The following is a 22,483-nucleotide window of genomic DNA, read 5'->3' as shown; positions in this document are numbered from 1 at the left end:
ATTTGATGCAGTGCTGCTCCAGTCGTTCACCATTTTCCTTGCAATGAAAATCCGCCAAGAGCACAACACATGTCCTCACACAAAGGCTGCTTACCAGCAAATGATGCAATCGACAGGCGTGAAAAAGGTCACGCAGCGCATGAAGGTTCAAGGTTTGCTCATGCAAGCACACGTGATTCAAATCCATTAGGTTTTTGAAAAAATAAAAAGGTCGGATACTTTTCTAACAGACCTCATATTTTAGAAGAAACAAGCATTTTTGACTCACTAAAACATATTAAGCTGCTGTTATTTGTAACACTTAATTCATTCATTTATTCATTTTCTACTGCTTGTCTGGACTTCTTTTAGGGCGGATCAGGTGACCCTGAACCATCCTTTAGTTATGCTGCTATGGACTTAGAGCTGGGGGTTCCCATGTTTCTTTCTCTTTTTGCTCTGTATGCACCACTCTGCATTTAATCATTAGTGATTGATCTCTGCTCCCCTCCACAGCATGTCTTTTCCTGGTTCTCTCTCAGCCCCAACCAGTCCCAGCAGAAGACTGCCCCTCCCTGAGCCTGGTTCTGCTGGAGGTTTCTTCCTGTTAAAAGGGAGTTTTTCCTTCCCACTGTTGCCAAGTGCTTGCTCACAGGGGGTCGTTTTGACCGTTGGGGTTTTTCCGTAATTATTGTGTGGCCTTGCCTTACAATATAAAGCGCCTTGGGGCAACTGTTCGTTGTGATTTGGCGCTATATAAATAAAATTGATTTGATTTGAATTGTTGCCTACTGTCAGATAATGCTGTGAAGGTATTGCTTTTAAAATAGTTTATATTTTAAAACACTTGAGATTTTTATGCAAATCTTGTATCGAAATATATCTAAGATTAATTATAACTCCTGAATCCAGTCTTTCAGTGACTTCTTTGACTTGACGATCAGTATGTGGTGACCGTGGAAAATTTGTAGAGGTATTCATTTATATTGGCAATGACATTCATGTCTCTGGGTACTCATTTATATTGGCAATGACATTCATGTCTCTGGGTACTCGGCCTTTGGGATCAGGAGACATTCGGGAAGTGTTTGTGGAGTCCTGAGATCACTGAACGGAGGTGTTTGGTGATGCACATACCTTTGCAGAAGAATGAAGGTCCAGGTCTTTAGTGTCCTGGTGTCTGTCTTACTGTGTGGGTGTCGGACTTTGATGACGACCTGTGAACTAAGAGGATGCCTATATGTTTTTGCTACTAGAGATTTTCGGTGGTTCCTTGGGTGTGTTTCTCTGGGCAGGATCCAGTACACAGAAGCTATCTAAGTGTTGAGGACCCTAGCAGCTTTAGAAGGCCAAGGCAAAATCCACATTTCATCTGGCTGCAGCAGATAGAGGGTTACTTTTGAGAGGTGAGGATAGGCCAGTTATCTGCCTGGGTAGTTGCCATCCAGGACCCAGGGCAGTTCTGTGGTGAGGTGGATACAGCAACCAATGACAGCAGCACATTCTCCCAGCCTTGACTTGACTTGTAGTGTAGTCACAACCAAAACAAAAACTTGAGTAAGGACTAAACCAGTTGAATCCAAAACATGGCAGTACCTCTGATGTTAGTCCACCAGTTAACTGGTGATCTTAGCTGTCAAGATGTGAATGTTTAGTCAGTATACCAGCCGCCACTGGTTCCAAGTAGTCTAAAATATTGATGCTTTCAATCACAATTTGATTTCCATAAAAAAATTGACAATACTTGGGGTTTTTGTTGTTGTTGTCGTTTTTTACTCAGTCATTCATTTGTATGATTGACATTATGATAGCGTACCATAAAGGCCCAGTCACACGGCACATGATGTTAGCTGAGGCGAAGGAAAAAATGTCCCAACGTCACAAATCGTCGAGAAAAAGTGGACGAATGAGCCCGGACTTCTCCCATCACCGAAAAGCCCGTGAGTGCAGAGTGCATAAAAGACCGAAACAAAACTGAAACTAACAAAACAAAACGAAGCGGAACGGCAACCTTGAAGCTTAACAAAATCAAAACGAAGTGCCTGCGGTGATCATTTCTGCAGCAAGTCCTGTGCTGTCCACAGCCACTGCAGCTGCATTGTCTTGACAATGTGTGCACACACATGCACGTCGCAGCCAGAGACGTTGAGAGGCTGGAGAGACAGAGAGAGAGGCTGGAGGGTTGGACGAAGTTGGACGACAATCAACGGAACCCTGACGGTATGGGACCTACGCAAATGATGAGGAACCTTCAAGACAGAAAGCAAAACAGAATACGGACAAATTGAGGCTGTCGTCAGGATTTGTTCACATTTTTCAACAGTTTGAAAATTTTGACGAAGCGCCAGCTACAGGAAGGAAGCTGGACAGCAGTTAAACAATGTCTCCGAAAGTCAACGTAAGTCCAAATTTCTTGTTTCGTTTGGCTTCAGTGTCCTTTGTTAGTGCCATGTGACCGGGGCTTAAAATATACAGCCCAGTACTGTGTGCATGTGTAGGGTATAAATCGCCCCACCGAAGCCTTTCATTTTGCAGTGTCAGTTGAATTATAACTCAGTACCTTTTATCTGCATCTGGGCAAAACAATAACGATTGGCCACTCGGCTACGGGCGAGTGAATGGTGCTATCAGACTAGTGCCCAATCTTGCCAACGTGGCAAGTAAATTTTTCAGCCCCATTTAGAAACAATTCTGGTCAAAAATCAACTTATTTCATTGATGATCCTGGGGCTGTGGAAGCAGTGTTTTTTTTTTGTGATTTAGGATAAGTGAAACGCAATTCTCTAATCCTGGAGCATTTCCTGTTGTTTTGTCCCATATGCACAGTGTTGTTGGACTGAGCAGGCTACGTCCAGCAGATGGCACACCTACATGCCTTCTAAGTGCATTAACACAACAATCTCTTCACATTAAATACTCAACAAGTCAGAACATCAACAGTGCATGTTAGTCTTGCTGTTTCATAGCACAGTGCCATGCATTAATAATAAGCGACAGTGCACCTGTGGTGAAAGCTTAAAAAACTATATTTAACTCTTCTGGTGTTGAGGTGTGCACAGGTGTGTTTCTGACGGTTGGTGTATGTGATGTAAATGTCTTACCGTAGCGCTTTACATATAAGTGAATGGTTTTTTTTTTTTCTTTCTGTATCGATGTTCTTCCTGCTCACAGACAGTGCATGGGTGTAGCCAGGGGAACGAGGGGTGAGAGCGTCACTTTTGCAGACATTTTAAGAAAAATAAATTTTCGCACATATTGCAGCTTATACTGCTACTACTACTACTAATAATAATAATGACAACTAAAACATTCCATAGTATTACTCGGTGTCTGAGTTTTACCTCCTAAAATTTTCCGCTAAGTGGAGAATTAAAAAGTTTATTTAACTTAAAAAAGTAAAACATAAAGAAGCAGCTTGTGGGGTTTTTTTTCTTAATGCATGGTAGAGCTGTTACATCATCAAGCATGCACAGTGCATTGATTTTAATGTGCTTGCAATATGCTCTGTGCATGTTCAATAGCTAGGAAAATACAAGTATCGGTTTGGGACTCTGTTTGGCAGATATTCAATATGGAATGTATATACTTGGATTATTTTGTTAAATTAGCTACTTGCAATGTGGCAAGTACAATTTGACCCCAAACTTGCCTGGTATGGCAAGTAACCTCTGGGCCTAGCATAGAGCCCTGTGCATACATAAGTAAGTCCCTCCCTTGTTTTTGCCCAGCAGATGCAAGGTGGATCTGCATGTTTGTCTGGCGCAAGTTTTACGCCAGATGCCCATCCTGATGCAACTCCACATGTAGAAATGTGGTGAGGGAGGGGTTTTTGAAGCGGGAAACCTTCCACATTGAAAGCAAGAGCACTAACCACTATGCCCACGCCCCCGCTACTATGCTTAAATATGTGCATCAGAATATTATTTTGTAGGATGTAGGACAGTTCACGGAGGGCTGTGTTTTCTTGAGCACTCAGTAGGGGATAAAGGCAGCTGTGATAAACACCACAGTAAACTCCTGAAGCACATAATGAGGGCCGCGTTATATTGTCACCAATTCTGCTGCTTCCATGCGGTTAATGCTGACCACAGAAAAGTTTTTACCTTTGCTACACGCCTTTGTGTATTATTGACCAGTTCTTTTTCCCAGCAGCGCAGGCCTCGCCACTCAGAATACTAACCCATTAGTGAGGTGAAACACAGCGTCCAGGATGCTGTTGTTAGTCCGTGTCTCAGTGAAAATCAGTGGACAGCAGTTACTTCTATCCATGTGTGTATTCAATCCATGAAAGTGTGTTTCATCAAGTGAGCAGATGACACAGTAATATGGCTGACCTAGTCACACTGACTTTCCTGCTAGCCCTCATTTTCCTGCTTCCAGACACGGAATCAGATGCAACCAGCGAGCTTTGTGTTCATAAAAAGTACAGTCGGCAACAAAATTAAATCCAGTGGTGGTAATTATGGATGTAAGTTCAGGAGAATGATACGCTATAGTTTAAACTATAATAGCTAAAGCTTGCTAATGTTATTGAAAGTAGGAAGTGAGTCTGTCTGTTTGTCGGCAGGCTGGCAGACAGGGTTAGTGCACCTGGTCAGTGCAAAAGGTTCAAACCCCACCCCTGCCACATGTCTCCAGATAATGTGGAGTTGCATCACGAAGGGCATCCAGCGTAAAACTTGTGCCAAATCAACATGCAGACCAGCTTGGATCTGCTGCAGTGACTCCGAGTGAAAACAAGGGAGCAGCCAAAATGGGTTTACATTTTACTATGTATATTCCTTTCTAAATTTTTGACTTTATAGTTAGTTGTCTTACTTCAAACAAAACTCAGGGGTGCTCTATAGTAATCATTGTGTCTATGTGTTCAGAAGCAATGCAACCTCTTCAAACCCCTTGATGGATTTCCATAACACAGTGGGCGACACACCATAATAAGATGTGGATTAAATCCCTATTCCACAGGTTCCACAGGGCGCCGTTCTATTACAATTGCCCACAATCCATAAAAAGTGCAAAAACGAGATGAAACAGCTTACTCCGGCTGGCCTCCAAACAGGTTGGCTTATAAAGTGCAGACCTGGCAACCTGGCCGAAAACGAAAGTAAGGACCTGCTTCAACATGTGCCTTGATTTGCTGTTCGGATGAAACTGGAAGGAACAGTGCAACATGGAACAGCCCCATTAAGGAAAAATAATTCTAGCCCGGAGTCTTCAAGAGGAGATAATTGGACTTGTGTGTTTATATTATATATATATATAGATATATATATATATATATATATATATACGAGGTCTGTCCGTAAAGTATAGGTCCTTTTTATTTTTTTCAAAAACTATATGGATTTCATTCATATGTTTTTACGTCAGACATGCTTGAACCCTCGTGCGCATGCGTGAGTTTTTCCACGCCTGTCGGTGACGTCATTCGCCTGTGAGCACTCCTTGTGGGAGGAGTCGTCCAGCCCTCGTCGGAATTCCTTTGTCTGAGAAGTTGCTGAGAGACTGGCGCTTTGTTTGATCAAAATTTTTCTAAACCTGTGAGACACATCGAGGTGGACATGGTTCGAAAATTAAGCTGGTCTTCAGTGAAAATTTTAACAGCTGATGAGAGATTTTGAGGTGATTCTGTCGCTTTAAGGACTTTTCACGGTGCGAGACGTCGTGCAGCACTCTCAGGCGGCGTCATCAGCCTGTTTCAAGCTTAAAACCTCCACATTTCAGGCTCTGTTGATCCAGGACGTCGTGAGAGAACAGAGAAGTTTTCAGAAGAAGTCGGTTTCAGCATTTTATCCGGATATTCCACTGTTAAAGGAGATTTTGTTAATGAAAGACGTGCGGGCGGATTGCAGCGTCGGCTCGCAGCGACGCTCCGCCACAGGAAAAACACCTCTGTTGGAAGCCTTGAGGACAAGTTGGAACATGTCCAGCTGATAAACAATTTCTCATATACTCATTCCACTGAAAGCCATCAAAAGCCAACTGGATTTAACAAATGGTTTATCAACACGGAGGTGTTTTTCCTGTGCTGTCGCGCCTCGTCGGCTGCGTCCCGACGCGCGGACCCGTCCGCACGTCTTTCATTAAAAAAATCTCCTTTAACAGTGGAATATCCAGATAAAATGCTGAAACCGACTTCTTCTGAAACTTCTCTGTTCTCTCACGACGTCCTGGATCAATAGAGCCTGAAATGTGGAGGTTTTAAGCTTGAAACAGGCTGATGACGCTGCCTGAGAGCGCTGCACGATGTCTCGCACCGTGAAAAGTCCTTAAAGCGACAGAATCACCTCAAAAATCTCTCATCAGCTGTTAACATTTTCACTGAAAACCAGCTTAATTTTTCGAACCATGTCCACTTCGATGTGTCTCACAGGTTTAGAAAAAATTTTGATCAAACAAAGCGCCAGTCTCTCAGCAACTTCTCAGACAAAGGAATTCCGACGAGGGGCTGGACGACTCCTCCCACAAGGAGTGCTCACAGGCGAATGATGTCACCGACAGGCATGGAAAAACTCACGCATGCGCACGAGGGTGCAAGCATGTCTGACGTAAAAACATATGAATGAAATCCATATAGTTTTTGAAAAAAATAAAAAGGACCTATACTTTACGGACAGCCCTCGTATATATATAAACATACATTACTTGACCAGTTTAATTGAGGTTTTTCATTACAAAGGATTTGCTGCCACTGATATGTTAAATTTTACGGGCTTGCGCACAGATCTCTAGTTTGTTTGTACTATAATAATTTCAAGTTTGTTTCACCTGAAAAATGTTATTTGTGCTGCTATTTAATACGTCTGTTATTTTGAATAATTTTCCCAACTATAATTGTGCTCCAGTTCCTTTGGTTATAATAAACATGGCTGCTATTAAATTTTTCTGGTGTGACTATTTAACATTATTTATATGATTTTGTAATTTTTCTAATAGCATACTGTTGAATACAGTTTTTGTAGATTCTTCAGTACTGAGGCGGTGTTTTTGTTTTTTGCTTTTATGGATATCAGTACTGACTACTTGAACTCTCATGTTGTGACATCCCCTATCTCAAATACAAGCAAGTTGATTTTAGTAATTAACCAGAACAAACTGAACCTAAGTGGACTTGAGAAAAGGTTGGAAAACATGTTTTTAACTTTGTTTTATCCTTTGGAAAGTGGTTGGTAGTGGTATAACAGGTATTTGGCCCAAACATCTAAAATTGTCAGAATGGTCCACTTTCAGAATAAGTCCTTTTTAAAAATGTATTTATTTATTTTGACATTGGAATGAAAAGATTCATAAATTCATTCTGAAATTAATTTGAGGAAAGGAGCTGGTCACGGGATTCTTAGTCAACATCCGACTGGAATTGACCTGTTGTCTCAGTCGTCCCTTAACACTCTTCCATAGGTCTGAAGGTCATTGCTACATGCTAACAGCGATCTGAGGAGTGTGTACATGCAATCTCGTGCACGCACTTCTTGAGACACGTGTTGCGGTCAGTGCGAAGATTCTTGCAGCTGTTTTCGGTGATCGTGTTGTCATGTTAATTCTAGTCGGCCCTCATCGTGCGGATGCTTTGTTTACCGCGTAGCTACAAAACGCATTCACCGCTTGCGCTGAAATAATGGCAGCACTCCGATATAATCTCCATAATTATCTGTCGTCAATTCTGCTTTATGTTATTCGGCTCTCTGCAGCAGCTGGGGTTGAGATGGGTTTTGTGCACGTTGGACAGCAGCAGCTGCACGCACTCTAACAGACCACTACCTCCGTGCACCTCCCCGCTCCCTTTTTTTTCCTCTTTCTCTCTCTCTCTGTGGTGGGCAGGTCACCCTGAATTATTCATCAGTGTGAAATGAAAAAGCTCATGGATATTGAATATCTCCTCTGAAGTGCAGGCCAGCCTTGTTTTTTTTTGTTTTTTGTGTCACTGAAAAGAGGAAAGAGCAGATATTTCAAAGGTTAACCATTTCTTTAACTTACTTATTTTCTTCACGGTCTGGGACCAGCGAGGATGAGATGAGGAGATGGCAAAACAGAAAGGATGCAAAAGAAGATTGAAGTTGAAAAGAAATGGAGAAACGTGAATAAAAAGGCTTTTCACATAATCCTGGCAAAAAGTAATCTGTGTTCTTGTGGGGGAAAAACCAGCACGGTGGGCATCCTTGTTTTGTAATCGTAGCTGATTCAATCGTCTTGTTTGTCACATGCTGTGTATTCATTCCTGGAAGGAGCGTGTTTGCGGTTGCTTGTGGTCGTCCCGTCCCATCGACCGGTTGTTATTTTTTTCCTGTGTGGCTCGGTGTGTCCTTAGGCCTTGTCTGTTGTCCTGTGGTTTAATTTGTGGCCCACGCTGCAAATCAAGTCTACTGGTTGTCATTCATTCAGGTTAGCAGCCAACACACAAACACACACTTGAACTATTCCACCTGTGAAAATATTTAAAACAAAGGTGCGGCACTAGCTTCTAAATGACGTAAACAAATAAGTCAGCTAGGTGCTCAGAGAAAGCCATGATGCCACACCCACTTTCCACGGGATCAGGCAGGTAGAGAAAATGCTACGAGTTTTCAAAATATCTGAGACTAATTCCGTAAAATTAACCATTTTTCAAGTACATTAGCATGGGACCAGATATTTGACCTTGATCGATTAGTGGCCGATCCTAACCGAAATCAAGACTTATGTACCTACAGGTTTGATTTTGTTCAAAATTTAACTAGGTGTTCTTAAAAGGGGCTCTTTTCTTTTCCTGCCTAAGATGTGAAGTTCATCTTTTCACTTGAGATGAATTAATGACTTTAGTTTTGATTTAGAAGACAAACACGGTCATGGGCGGACCAGCTATACAATGTAGTGGCACAGGCCTAACTAAAAACACTTTGTATACAGCTTCTTGTTGCCACTAAACAGGCGAAAATGTCATTTGAAGTATCTGGCAGCATGGAGATTGTCCCTGCAGAGGGAAACATGCATGTTTACCTCATGACGTAAAGAAATTTTTAAAAGCGGCCTACCATAGCCTCATAGCCGTCTACAGTCCTGCTGACGGCATTGACGGTATTTAAACAAACAGGTGAATAATGACGCTGCGTTCGGCAGCATGAGACATCTCACAGTAATCTGATGACCTGCTTCACAAGACCCAAAGACCTCGATAGTTATCGTAATGGAGCGCAGCTGGGACACAGCTCCAGTGGGTTAATAGCCATGTGACAGCTTTGGTGAGGCGGGGGGTGTCGTCGTGTGTGTGTCTGTGTGCGTGCACACTCTGCTGAGTGACACACAGGGCCAGACTCGGGAGGGTGGGCCTCTGCTGTCTGCACTTTCTCTGCCAGGCCAGATGGCTGGTGTCACTGCGGGGTGGGGAGACGGAAGGAAAAGGCAAAGTTCTGAGTGGGTCCTAACAGCACCAGAGTGGTCCACTACCACATCTGGAGTCCAACCACAGATCGCTCACACCCACTCCCTCGCTTTCTCACATGCACACTCTTGCTCTTTTATTGTGCAGGGGGGGGCAGGGTAGGAGGGAGCGAGTGAAGGAGAGAAGGTTGGAGTCGGCGGTGGCCTGAAAATGAAGCACAATATCATTGTATGTAATGACTGCACCGGCCTCGGAGGACTGCGGGTTTTGTATTTGTTGCTGTTTTAGATTGTTCTTCCGTACGTAAAGGGCGTGAGACCGCCCGGCTTCCTGTGGCTGTTGCTGCGGCTGATGCAGAGGCCACGGGGGTCTGTTCCTGCCTGCAAAATAAAGCCTGCTTGCATGCACACATTTAAAATGCATGCACATTTAAAAATGCACTCATTTGCATTTCCATGCTATAATTTATCTCTTCACTGTTTCTTCATCGTTCATCTCATCATCCCTTCAGCCCTGATCCGGAGTGTTTTCTGGAGATTTGATCACGGGAAAGGAAGCGACGAGGGGAGGCGGAACAAAAGCAGAGAGGCAGTGTTGACTCTGGGCTCTTAGCTGTGTGTTGTGTGCATGTCTGCATGTGTGCGTGTGTCTTCTTCACCCTGCCTGCTTCTGTCGCAGCAGGTGCCTCTCAGTGGATGAACCCGGGCCTCCTAAATTAATATTCACCAAGGCAAAATTACAATTGCATCACTGAAAAACCTCATTATTGCTGCTTCCTTCACACTGAGGATGTCCACTTCCACTGAACCTCTAAGACTTTTTTTTTTACTTGCTCATCTTTTGTACCTATAGATGCATAAAGGCACTAAACCCGTTTTTCATTGTACATTTGTAGTGGGATATGCTTCCTGGTCGATATTGCTGGAGAAACGTATGGTGATTTAAATAAATTAAAAAAGCGGTGTTGCAAGAGAGGGGTGGCAACGTAAGAAGAGGGAGAAGACAAAAATAAAAGCCTATGGCACTGGGTGAAAGAACATATACAGTAGTGTTCAGAATAATAGTAGTGCTATGTGACTAAAAAGATTAATCCAGGTTTTGAGTATATTTCTTATTGTTACATGGGAAACAAGGTACCAGTAGATCAGTAGATTCTCACAAATCCAATAAGACCAAGCATTCATGATATGCAAACTCTTAAGGCTATGAAATTGGGCTATTAGTAAAAAAAAAAGTAGAAAAGGGGGTGTTCACAATAATACTGTAGTAGCATCTGCTGTTAACGCTACAAACTCAAAACTATTATGTTCAAACTGCTTTTTTAGCAATCATGTGAATCACTAAACTAGTATTTAGTTGTATAATCACAGTTTTTCATGATTTCCTCACATCTGCAAGGCATTAATTTTGTTGGGTTGGAACCAAGATTTTGCTCGTTTACTAGTGTGCTTGGGGTCATTGTCTTGTTGAAACACCCATTTCAAGGGCATGTCCTCTTCAGCATAAGGCAACATGACCTCTTCAAGTATTTTGACATATCCAAACTGATCCATGATACCTGGTATGCGATATACGAGGTCTGTTAGAAAAGTATCGGACCTTTTTATTTTTTTAAAAACCTGATGGATTTGAATCACGTGTGCTTGCATGAGCCAACCTTGAACCTTCGTGCGCATGCCTGATTTTTTTCACGCCTGTCGGTTGCGTCATTTGCTTGTAAGCAGCCTTTGTGTGAGGATGGGTGGAGTCTCTCGTCGTTTTTTCTTTACAAGGAAATGGCGGAACGACTGGAGCAGCGCGACTGCATCAAATTTTGCCACAAACCGGGTGACAGCCAGGTGGAAACCATTCGGATTATTCAGAGAATTTTCTGTGATGATCCTCTGGGCATCACACAGATTAAGGCGCGGTACAACCGGTTTGAAGACATCTGCATAACAGTGGAGAACGCGCCGCGCTCCAGGCGGCATCAACATGCTGAAACAACCGGATCATTTCCAAAGTGAATGCTGTGGTGATGCGGGGCCGTCGTGTGATTATCCGAGAAATTGCAGAAGAGGTGGACCTCAGCACTTTTTCGGCACATTCCACTGTGAAAGAAGATTTTTCCATGAAAAGAGTTGCAGCGAAATTCATCGGCACGAAGCTGATGGCGCAGTAACAGCACCTCCGTGATGAAGTCTCACAGTACATGTTGTAACATGCCCTGACATGTCCAGCTTGTCCACAATTTCTCGGATAGTCACACGACTGAAAAGCCACCGAAAGCCGTCTGAATCTTCCGAATGGTTGACAACCTGGGCATGTTACAACATGTCCTGTGAGACTTCAACACGGAGGCGCTGTTGCTGCGCCATCAGCTTTGTGCCGATGAATTTTGCCGCCACTCTTTTCATGGCAAAATCTTCTTTCACAGTGGAATGTGCCGAAAAAGTGCTGATGTCCACCTCTTCCGTAATTTCTCGGATAATCACACGACGGTCCCACATCATCACAGCTTTCACTTTGGAAATGATCCGGTTGTTTCAGCGTGTTGATGCCAATCGGTGAGCGGCGCGCCCTCCACTGTTGTGCGGCCGTCTTTAAACTGGTTGTACCACTCCTTAATCTGTGTGATGCCCAGAGGATCGTCACCGAAAGCCATCTGAATAATCCGAATGTTTCCACCTGGCTATTGCCCAGTTTGTGGCAAAATTTGATGCAGTCACGCTGCTCCAGTCGTTCCGCCATTTCCTTGCAAAGAAAAAACGATGAGAGACTCCACCCATCCTCACACAAAGGCTGCTTACAAGCAAATGACGCAACCGACAGGCGTGAAAAAAATCACGAAATGCGCACGAAGGTTCAAGGTTGGCTCATGCAAGCACACGTGATTCAAATCCATCAGGTTTTTGAAACAAATAAAAAGGTCCGATACTTTTCTAACAGACCTCGTATAGGCCCAACACCATAGTAGGAGAAACATGCCCATATCATGATGCTTGCACCACCATGCTTCACTGTCTTCACTGTGAACTGTGGCTTGAATTCAGAGTTTGGGGGTCATCTCACAAACTGTCTGCGGCCCTTGGACCCAAAAAGAACAGTTGTACTCTCATCAGTCCACAAAATATTCCTCCCTTTCTCTTTAGGCCAGTTGATGTGTTCTTTGGCAAATTTTAACCTCTTCTGCACGTCTTTTATTTAACAGAGGGACTTTGCGGGGGATTCTTGCAAATAAATTAGCTTCACACAGGCATTTTCTAACTGTCACAGCACTTACAGGTAACTCCAGACTGTCTTTGATCATCCTGGAGCTGATCAATGGGTGAGCCTTTGCCGTTCTGGTTATTCTTCTATCCATTTTGATTTTGATTTGTTTTCCGTTTTCTTCCACGCGTCTCTGGTTTTTTTTGTCCATTTTAAAGCATTGGAGATCATTGTAGATGAACAGCCTATAATTTTTTTGCACCTGCGTATAAGTTTTCCCCTCTCCAATCAACTTTTTAATCAAACTACGCTGTTCTTCTGAACAATGTCTTGAACGTCCCATTTTCCTCAGGCTTTCAAAGAGAAAAGCATGTTTAACAGGTTGCTGGCTTCATCCTTAAATAGGGGACACCTGATTCACACCTGTTTATTCCACAAAATTGAAGGAATTCACGGAAAGAATGCCGCACTACTATTATTGTGAACACCCCCTTTTCTACTTTTTTTTTTAACTAATAGCCCAATTTCATAGCCTTAAGAGTCTGCACATCATGAATTCTTGGTCTTGTTGGATTTGTGAGAATCTACTGAATCTACTGGTACCTTGTTTCCCATGTAACAATAAGAAATATACTCAAAACCTAGATTAATCTTTTTAGTCACATAGCACTACTATTATTCTGAACACTACTGTAACATTACGATGATCCGAAGGAATTTCATTCCTTTACATGGTGATAATATGGGGCAGTAAACATGTCATCATTTCATTTACACTTTACACTTCTGGTCTTAAAAAAAAGCAAGACCTCTCTGCACATCAGTGTCTGCCTCCGGGTCTGAGCTACAGGGTTCTGATTTTAGCACATGGACACACAACACTGATAACACACACACATAAGGAGCTCCTTACGGACAGTACGCATTTATATCTCTCTCCCAGTCACTTCCGGGTCAGACTCCCGCTGGAGAATACAGGCAGGCACAGACCTCACGTGAACTTTGAACTCAGGCAAGACAAGACTTGAGATACATTGTTGGCTGCTCTGAACTGCATGTTGTTATTAGTATGGTTGTATTGTTAGTAGTTGCAAATTTATGATGGAGTTTATAAGAAGCGTGAGTGGGAGTGTGACTGGTCCTATGTGCTTTACTGTTATAATTATATAAACAGATGTTTAAGAGCAAGGCTACTATTTTTATTTGTTATGTTCAATAATTGTTAAAGTGGTGATAGTTTTGAAGTAATCTAAACAAATATTTATGAATTAATGTTGTTGGAAATTAATTCATCCACTTATGAATTGCTATTATTGGATATTAATTCATCTATTCATTGTTCTGGAACACAGCAATAAATGTTCAATGCATTTTGCATTTTCGACCTCAGATATAGTGACCCTGCTGAACGCCCATCGTCGGGTAAGATACACAAAAAAGCTGCATATACAGGAAAGGGGATCTCTGTTTCACTCACATACACACACTTTTAGTAGCAGAGTAACACTGCCGCCGGATCAGTTGTTTTGATTAATTTGTCAGTCTTCAAGGCGACACAGTACTTGGAACACAGCACAGGAACTGGAGTTTACATATTGACCCAGAGGTGTCAATTTTGTTCACCTTTTTTAACTAAAATAGCAATATCTGATATCTATTGGAAGTTTGCTTTCTCCAGAACAAAATCAGCCCAGGTAGGTTTTATTATCTTTGTGGATTAAATCTAATTGAAACACAATCCAGTCCAATCTAGCTTTAGGGCACTTTTAAAGGAGAACAAAGTAACTTTTGTCTGTTTTGTTTGGCCTCTTGGGTATAAACAGTGAATTGCTGTGGAGTTTGGTTACAGAGTGCTGCCTGACACGCATGTCCTGTGGGCACCGCACCGCAGGACAGACACCTCGTCTTGTGGAACAGTGCTCACGTGGGTGACATGATCGCCTGCTGCATGCTGACATGATCTGACAGTCCATTTCACCTGGGACAACGTGTCAATGTGCGCGCTGTGTGCTCGGTCGCTGCAGCCTGTCGCAAAAGCAATATACGTTTTATGTATTTCCATGTGAGGACAGCAAGCAGACACGCACGTCACAGTGGACAGCTGTAAGGTCATATCCTTCAAAACACGGGGCGTGTTGTATAGCTGTGATGTCCAGAGCCAGAGCTCTAAACAGCTGCTGCTGTTGGCGGCCACGGCCTCTGTCCATTCAGCACACACACAAATGTGTCACTCTCTGTTTCTGTGTTATGTGATCGTTGTTTTTCATTATTTGCTATGTAGTTATTGTAGTACTTATTGATATACCTGTCCTGGCTGTGGTCTCTGTGTTTTTAATGTGACACGTCGTGTGCACTGAGCCGTCATTTCCAGCTATCAGTGTGTCTTTGGCTGGTGATCAGCTGGGAGGCGCCTTGCCGTGCTGTTTGTGCTCAGATGTGGCAGGCCAGTTTGCAGGAAATGCACCCATTTTATAATGTATTTGAGCAAGAGTGTAACCTGGACTATTTTCATTTTTAAAATCTGCTCCGTCAAATTTAAAATCTTTGACGGTTTACTTTGAATAAATTAGTGACTGTGGTTAATTAATGTCTGCTAATAGCTTAAATGAGCGCACAGAATCTGCCAGTTCACACGTAATATTTCCAAGACTGTGAACTTATGTCTTTGTATGCAAATGAGTTTATGGCCAGTTACATCATTCAGGAATATAACTGGTGTTCTGACCACATGTGGATCTCAGCAGAACAGGAAATAAGCAGAGCTTTAATCAAAACAGCCTCAGAACTGTAGTGCTAATCTGAGCTGGGAATGCTTTCATTTCCAAATTAATTTGAATTTTGTCAGCAATATTTTTTTGTTCGTGTCATAAAAAAACTTTGTCTGGTGGGGGTTTTTGTTGGCCTGTTGACATTATTGTGCAATCCATACCGTGGCACACTATAACACTGGTGATGACTGTCACCGGTACACTGCCCACCCCTTGGCAATGGTTTGAAAAAGTGGCCTAGTCATGACCATCAGCTCCCACTGTTGGACCCCTGGTGTTCTCAAGCTGGAGGAGATATGTAATCCCTCCAATGTATTGTGGGTCTGCAATGGAAAGTCCATTGTTGGCCAGATATGCTTGATAAACCTCTACATAGGGGCATCCTAACCACTTGTCCCAACAGTCTCAACTGTCTCCTGTCTAAGTGAATGGGCAGCATTTCCTAGTTTCTTCAGACATCAGAGCTCCTCAACCGGCCTCTAAATCTAAGTCTAACCGTGTGCAAAGGAGACTCATTTCATTTGCTTGTATCAACAATCTCATTCTTCAGCTTTGCCCAAAGTTTGTAACCACATATGAGGATTACAATACGGAGACTGGTAAATTCAGGCCTTTGTTTTCTCGCTCAACTCCCTCATAGCCACAATAGTTCATATCAGCTCCTGCATTATTACTGACACGAACTGTCAGCCTTTGCCTTCATTTTCCCCTTCTGGAACAAGCCCCAAGATACTTGTTACGAATGCATACTGAGGAATCCACAAGTTACTGGCACAGTACTACGGCCTTATGCTTGGATGTGCTGATTCTCATTGCGACTGCTTCATATTCAACTGAAACCCTTCCTAATGAATGCCATAGGTCATGTTTTGTCTAAACAATTTCAATAGGCATCAAGGGTGAGCAAAACATTTGTCTATGCAACATTTGTCTATGCAAGCATGCAGAGTTGGTGACAAGAATATTTTTGTTCCTGAAGTTATTCCGTTGAACGTGTGAGCTAGCTTTCATGACAGATCTCCCTCACTTTGCCCAGTTTAATTCTTCCTGGCAAATGGGCCTCTGGTCGTCTGGGTCAAATGAAGCCTCATCTCCAAGCAGCAGGTTGGCTGCTCCACCAACTCATTTTCTTAAAATCTCTTTAAGTACTTTACAGGGATTTAACTGCTCTCTACAGTCTGCTTTCTCTCAGCAGCCTAGTTCCAACGCTTACAGGAAAACCGGATTTACAGTATAATTAGGCTGCCTAAAGAAGAGGAGTCCTCATCAATAGTAAATCCACTCAGATTAAAAGGAGGCTGTTAGTTGGGTCTTTTTGAGCGTGGCCACAACTCCTGATTTGTCGCTGTGCTAAAGGTCAGGGATTAAGAACTCCAAAAGCAGACATGGCATGGTAGGCCCAGTTGGAAAAGCAAATGTTAAGTTTGATTTTTATTGGTTGGGGGGGGCAGTGTTACCATTGCATTAAAAAATATGTATTGTAGTGACATTGTTGAGAGGGTGCATTTGTGTTAAGCACCAGAAAAATTGAAGTTGGCCCAATATCAGTGGGTTAGGAGTTAAGATACCAATATGTAGATCAGGGTTTGATTTCCAATCACTCTACCTGTCTGTGGTTATGGACAGGATGCTCAGTGTGCATTTTCTCAGTCCACTGAGCTGTAAATTGGTACCAACCTTATATCTCTTATCTGTCTGACAGTGGAATACCCAGAGGTAAGCGCCAGGCCAGTGAGCCTCAGGGCATGAGTAGGATGTAGGGCCAGTCCACACAGAGACGAATTCAGGCGCATCTGCAAAGGTTTTATATTGTATCAGTATTTCGTCCACACTGAACCAGTCCCAGAGTGGCCAGATCTCAAAATGTCACCTTTGCGTTTTCATGTGTACAACCAGTACACAACTTTTGTGAAACAACGATGCCATAGCCCCACCTCTCTAACCTCAGCCTCAACCCCGACCGCAAGAAGTCACGTCTTTCTCTGTCAGGTGTTTCAGTTGTTGCGCCTGAAATGAGTAGATGATATCTGCATATTTAGATTGACACGATTCCCAGTCAACATACTGTTACAGTTTAGTCGACTTATAATCCAGTGTGACTTGAAGCAGACGTTCAGCTCCGTATGCACATGCTTCCACATCTTCATCATTTTTGTGGGAGCATTACTGCACCACATACAGGCCTGGCATATGTACTACAGTGTTTTCAGTCAGTGTAAGTGGTTCCATGTGTACGTAGATATTTCTTGAAAGGGTGCAATGTTTATGGAACAGTTTCTGAAAATGACAAAGTTAAAGATTGTATAGAGAAAGTGCTGTTCACTTGTGGACAAGGTATCACTCACAATTTGGCATCATTCTTATAAATTGCATCTCACTGAATGACATTTATTAGTAACGCTTGCGGTTGTGCAGTATAAGAGGCACAAGAAGGACTGTGTGGCAGACCTTGTCAGTAAATATTAATGTGCGTGGGAATATGTCACAAATATTATCCTCACTGTTTCAGCTTTCAAAAAAAAAAAAAATTCTAAACATACAGTTATTTCAGTTGGCAAACGTTTTTAAATGTATGCATCAATGGAAGCCAAAGGTTTGCTGCTTGAAGGATTTACTCATCACAACAGTTTGCAGTTATAAAGTTCAACATGCTTCATTCAGTGTGCTTTGTGTAGCTACACCCCTGTGTCATGGCCAAACGAGTATGGAAATATTTAGGTTATTAATAACAAAAAGAGAGAGAGATGACAGCTTCGAGGAGAAAATCATTCTGACTGAAACAGGGGACTGATCCACACACACACAGAGAGAGAGCTCTTCTCTAAATTCAAGGTGAAATTATTTTAAAAGAAACTTCACTTCAGACTTAGAAAACCATTTAAGTCTTCTGTAACCCGTCAGTATTTCTGTCCGATGTGCAGCGTGCAAACCTCAAAATATAGTAGTTTAATTTTTTACACACACAAGCACCACCACCCCGCACCCCAGTTGTGCAACAGAATTAGTTGAATAACATGCTGCCTCTTTTACTCTGCTTTGAATTCATTCCAACAAACCGCAGTGGTTAGCTCCATGAATTCATGTAACAACAAAAAAATTTAACAAGATCAAACACGCTCAGAGAGCACAGCAAAGCCAAACCCACATTTCAAAGTATTGGGTATGTAGAGAAAAGGAAACACAGGCTTAAAAAAACCTTTACTCAATAAAATATCTGAACCCATTTCATAAAGATTTACCATTTTCCAATATATTCACTGCAAAAATCACTTGAAAGCCAAACCAGGGACAAGGACCGCCAATAAACTGCTGCTAGACATCCTGTATACGTTGCATCACACACACACACACTCATCTTCAAGTGCTTATCCAAGATTGGATCGCGGGGGGCTGGAGCCTGTCCCAGCAGTCACAGGGCGTGAGGCAGGGTATATCTTGGACAGGACACCAGTCTGTCGCAGAGCCACATATAGACAAACAAACACATTCACACCCACATGCACAATTCATAGTTTCCAATCCACCTAAACTGCATGTCTTTTGATGTGGGAGGAAGCCGGAGCATGCAGAGGGAACCCACTCAAACATGGAGAGAACACACAAACTCCACACAGAAAGGCTACAGGTGGGCATCAATTCCGTGATGTACTTGCTGTGAGGCAACCGTGCTCATCACTTATCCACCATGCTGCCTGCATTGGTTGCATCTTTTATTGAAATATAACAATGCTTAAACGTGTCATCTGTGTTAAATAAATACATAAAATAAAAATATGTAGCATCTTACCAAGTGTATTTGTCTAGTTTCCAATGAAAATATCTCAGGATACTGTAATATAAGACAAAGTCCAGATATAGACTTCATTTAGATAAGGACATCTTAAAATCTTAACTGAAAGAGTTTTGAAAACCTCTTGTTTTGAGTCATATGAAGTCTGTTATAAAACAGGAAACTGGGCGACAGCCAGGTGGAAACCATTCGGAAGATTCAGACGGCTTTCGGTGGCTTTTCACTCGTGTGACTATCCGAGAAATTGTGGAAGAGATGAGCATCATTTTTCAGAGTCCAGCATGTCCTGAGACTTTTGCTCCACCGTCAGCTTCGGCACGAATTTCACCGCCACTCTTTTCATGGCCAAACCTTCTGTCACAGTGGAATGTGCTGAAAAAGTGCTGACGTCCACCTCTTCCGCAATTTCTCGGATAGTCACACGACGGTCCCACATCACCACAGCGTTCACTTTGGAAATGATCTGGTCGTTTCAGCATGTTGATGGCCGACCGGCGCGTGGCTCGCTCTCCACCATTGTGCGGACGTCTTTAAACCGGTTGTACCGCTCCTTAATCTGTGTGATGCCCAGAGCATCGTCACCGAAAGCCGTCTGAATCATCCGAATGGTTTCCACCTGGCTGTCGCCCAGTTTCTGGCAAAATTTGATGCAGTGCTGCTCCAGTCGTTCACCATTTTCCTTGCAATGAAAATCCGCCAAGAGCACAACACATGTCCTCACACAAAGGCTGCTTACCAGCAAATGATGCAATCGACAGGCGTGAAAAAGGTCACGCATGCGCATGAAGGTTCAAGGTTTGCTCATGCAAGCACACGTGATTCAAATCCATTAGGTTTTTGAAAAAATAAAAAGGTCGGATACTTTTCTAACAGACCTCATATTTTAGAAGAAACAAGCATTTTTGACTCACTAAAACATATTTAAGCTGCTGTTATTTGTAACACTTAATTCATTCATTTATTCATTTTCTACTGCTTGTCTGGGTCCAAGCCGCAGTGGCAACGGACTAAGCAGCTCATCCCACACTTCCCTATCATCAGCCAAGTCCTGTAACTCTTCCTGGGGGATCCTGAGGTGTAACACTTCCAAATACTTGTAAAATATTGCTGAAGACTATTTTTTTTTCTGTTACAATGAAATAAATAAAATTTGCTTCAGATTTCTTGGAATAAGGTATTTAAATTACCAGAAAATAATCTTTTTGAGTTTTATTTTACTAGAATTATTCTGTTTACATTAACAAATAACACAGCAGGTTAAAAAATCTTAGTGTGTCAAAAATCTTGTTTTATCTCAGCTATGACTGAAAACAAGATGTTTCCAACACTTTCACTGAACAACATTTTAAAAGTCTTTATCTTGCTGAAATGGTACAAAAGTAATTTTGTCTCACATTAAGTCTAGATTAGATATTTTGACTGGAACTCCTTCCCATCTATTAACCCAATGTACCTGTCAAATTGTACCAAAATTTAATTAAGCGTTTTGGAGATATCTCGCTAACATTTGTACATACAGAAATACAGAAAGATGAAGGTGACGACACATACGGTTTCCATAAGAACAGCATACTGTGGATATTTGGTGTGTGTGTGGGGGGGGGGCAGGTGCACAACATCATTTAAATAATGTGTCCACTGAAATATGCAGTACTGTCAATTAGTAACATGTACTGTGGTACTTTAGTTATTACGTCCGCCAAGGACGTAATAAAATCAGCTTTTATTTATTTGTCTGTCTGTCTTTTAGCAGTATTACGTCAAATCTAATGCATGGATTTTGACAGAATTTTCACCACAGATAGATATTAGGCCTTGGAAGACTCCACTGAATTTCGGATGTGGTCTGGTTCTGGATTGGATGCCTTTTGATATGTAATTAATTGGTGGGAAGTACTTTGAAATGTATTACCCTGAAAGTACTACACAAAGTTATTATTGTTGGGGACATACGTGTCTGTTCATACTTAAAACATAATTTACCATTTAACGTGTTTCATAGTTGGTATTTTTGGTCAAACATTGAATTGAGTGGTATGGTCCTTTTAAGAGGCAGTGCTGCATGGTTTGACCTATTGACTAGGCAGTGAATGCAGTTGTGTTAGTTGATGAACCATCATGGTTTTTGAGAAACTGATCTGCCATTTTTTATTACCGTTTCTGACATTCTGCACGCCTTCTTTGCATCTCATAATTTTACTTACGATCAGAGTGGCAGCTGTGTGTGACACACTTTCAGTGTGCGTGTTTCGACGGCAGGAAGTTGGGGCCGGTGCCTTTGATTGTCACACCTTTCAGACGTGTCATTGCTGTTGGCTCGTTCGCCGCAGGGAAACAGCCCCAATATCCGCTTGAATGCATGCATAAAAACACACACAAATACACATTCTGCACAGTGTTTAACACAAATGAAAAGTGGACACATCAAGCCAGCCCCGTCCACCAGACTATCGCCTGTCATCAGTTTTGGCGTGCGCCCGTGTGCACCTCTCCTGTGGCCCAGCGAGGTGTGTGTATATTTTTTCGGATGTGTCTTGGCACTGTTCAAGGCGAGCCGGCTGGCCACGTTGTGGTGTGGCCAGCCGGCTCTAGTTACGTTGTTGTTCCAAACAGGGCGTTTTACGCACCGCGATTTCTCAGCTCGGTCTCCCATCTCCCCTCCTCCTCCTCCTCTTCCTCACCTCCCCCTCCATGGAGCAAATTGTGAACTTGACACACTGGGCTCTGATGACTTCCCTGATGGTGCGAAAACAAGCCAACTCCACAGCTGTAATGTTATTGCTGGAGAGGCTTGAATGTTGCTTTGTACGTCTCAGCATGCGCGTGCATGGAGGGTAGTGTATATTTCATTGTGTGTGCGTGTGTGTGTGTGTGTTGCTTATTCCAAGAGAGGGAGGGGCAGCATGTGCATGTGTCACTATTCCATTCGTTTCCCGGTAACCCGCAAAATGTGTGTGTGTGTGTGTGTGTGTGTGTGTGTGTGTGTGTGTGTGTGTGTGTGTGTGTGTGTGTGGGGCGCTGGATGTGTTGAGGTTCAGATAAAAGTGGAAAATCAGAGGAGGAAACCAAATAATGAGGGGGAGGACTGGGGGGGGGGGGTGAGAGCAGGAGTGACAGAGATGAGGAGAGAGGGAGGTGGGACTGGGGGGGGGGGCTCTGTTAGAATACTGTGGAGTCCACATAAGAAATAATACATTAAAGGGGAAGAAGACAGAGGAGGAGGGAAACATCACTTGTGCTGGAGTGTGTTACGTGCACGGATCAAATGAAGTGAGCGCAGCCGGAGAGTGAACTGTGCCAGACCAGAGGGCAGTGCCACATGTTGGAGCTGGTGATCGAGTCACACAGATTGATTTTTCTTTCTTTCTTTCATTAAAAAAAAAACATTAAAAAGATTCCCCC

At 42.8% G+C, this 22,483-nt stretch overlaps 1 protein-coding gene across 4 annotated transcripts in view; it reads left to right on the top strand.

Moving 5' to 3' along the window:
- ctbp2l (C-terminal binding protein 2, like) overlaps positions 1-22,483 on the top strand; it is a 312,102-nt gene that overhangs the window by 236,817 nt on the left and 52,802 nt on the right. The window lies entirely within an intron of this gene.

The sequence above is a fragment of the Thalassophryne amazonica genome, chromosome 18 (genome assembly GCF_902500255.1).
Source record: "Thalassophryne amazonica chromosome 18, fThaAma1.1, whole genome shotgun sequence".
Lineage (NCBI taxonomy): Eukaryota > Metazoa > Chordata > Actinopteri > Batrachoidiformes > Batrachoididae > Thalassophryne > Thalassophryne amazonica.
This window is presented reverse-complemented; position numbering and strand designations above follow the sequence as displayed.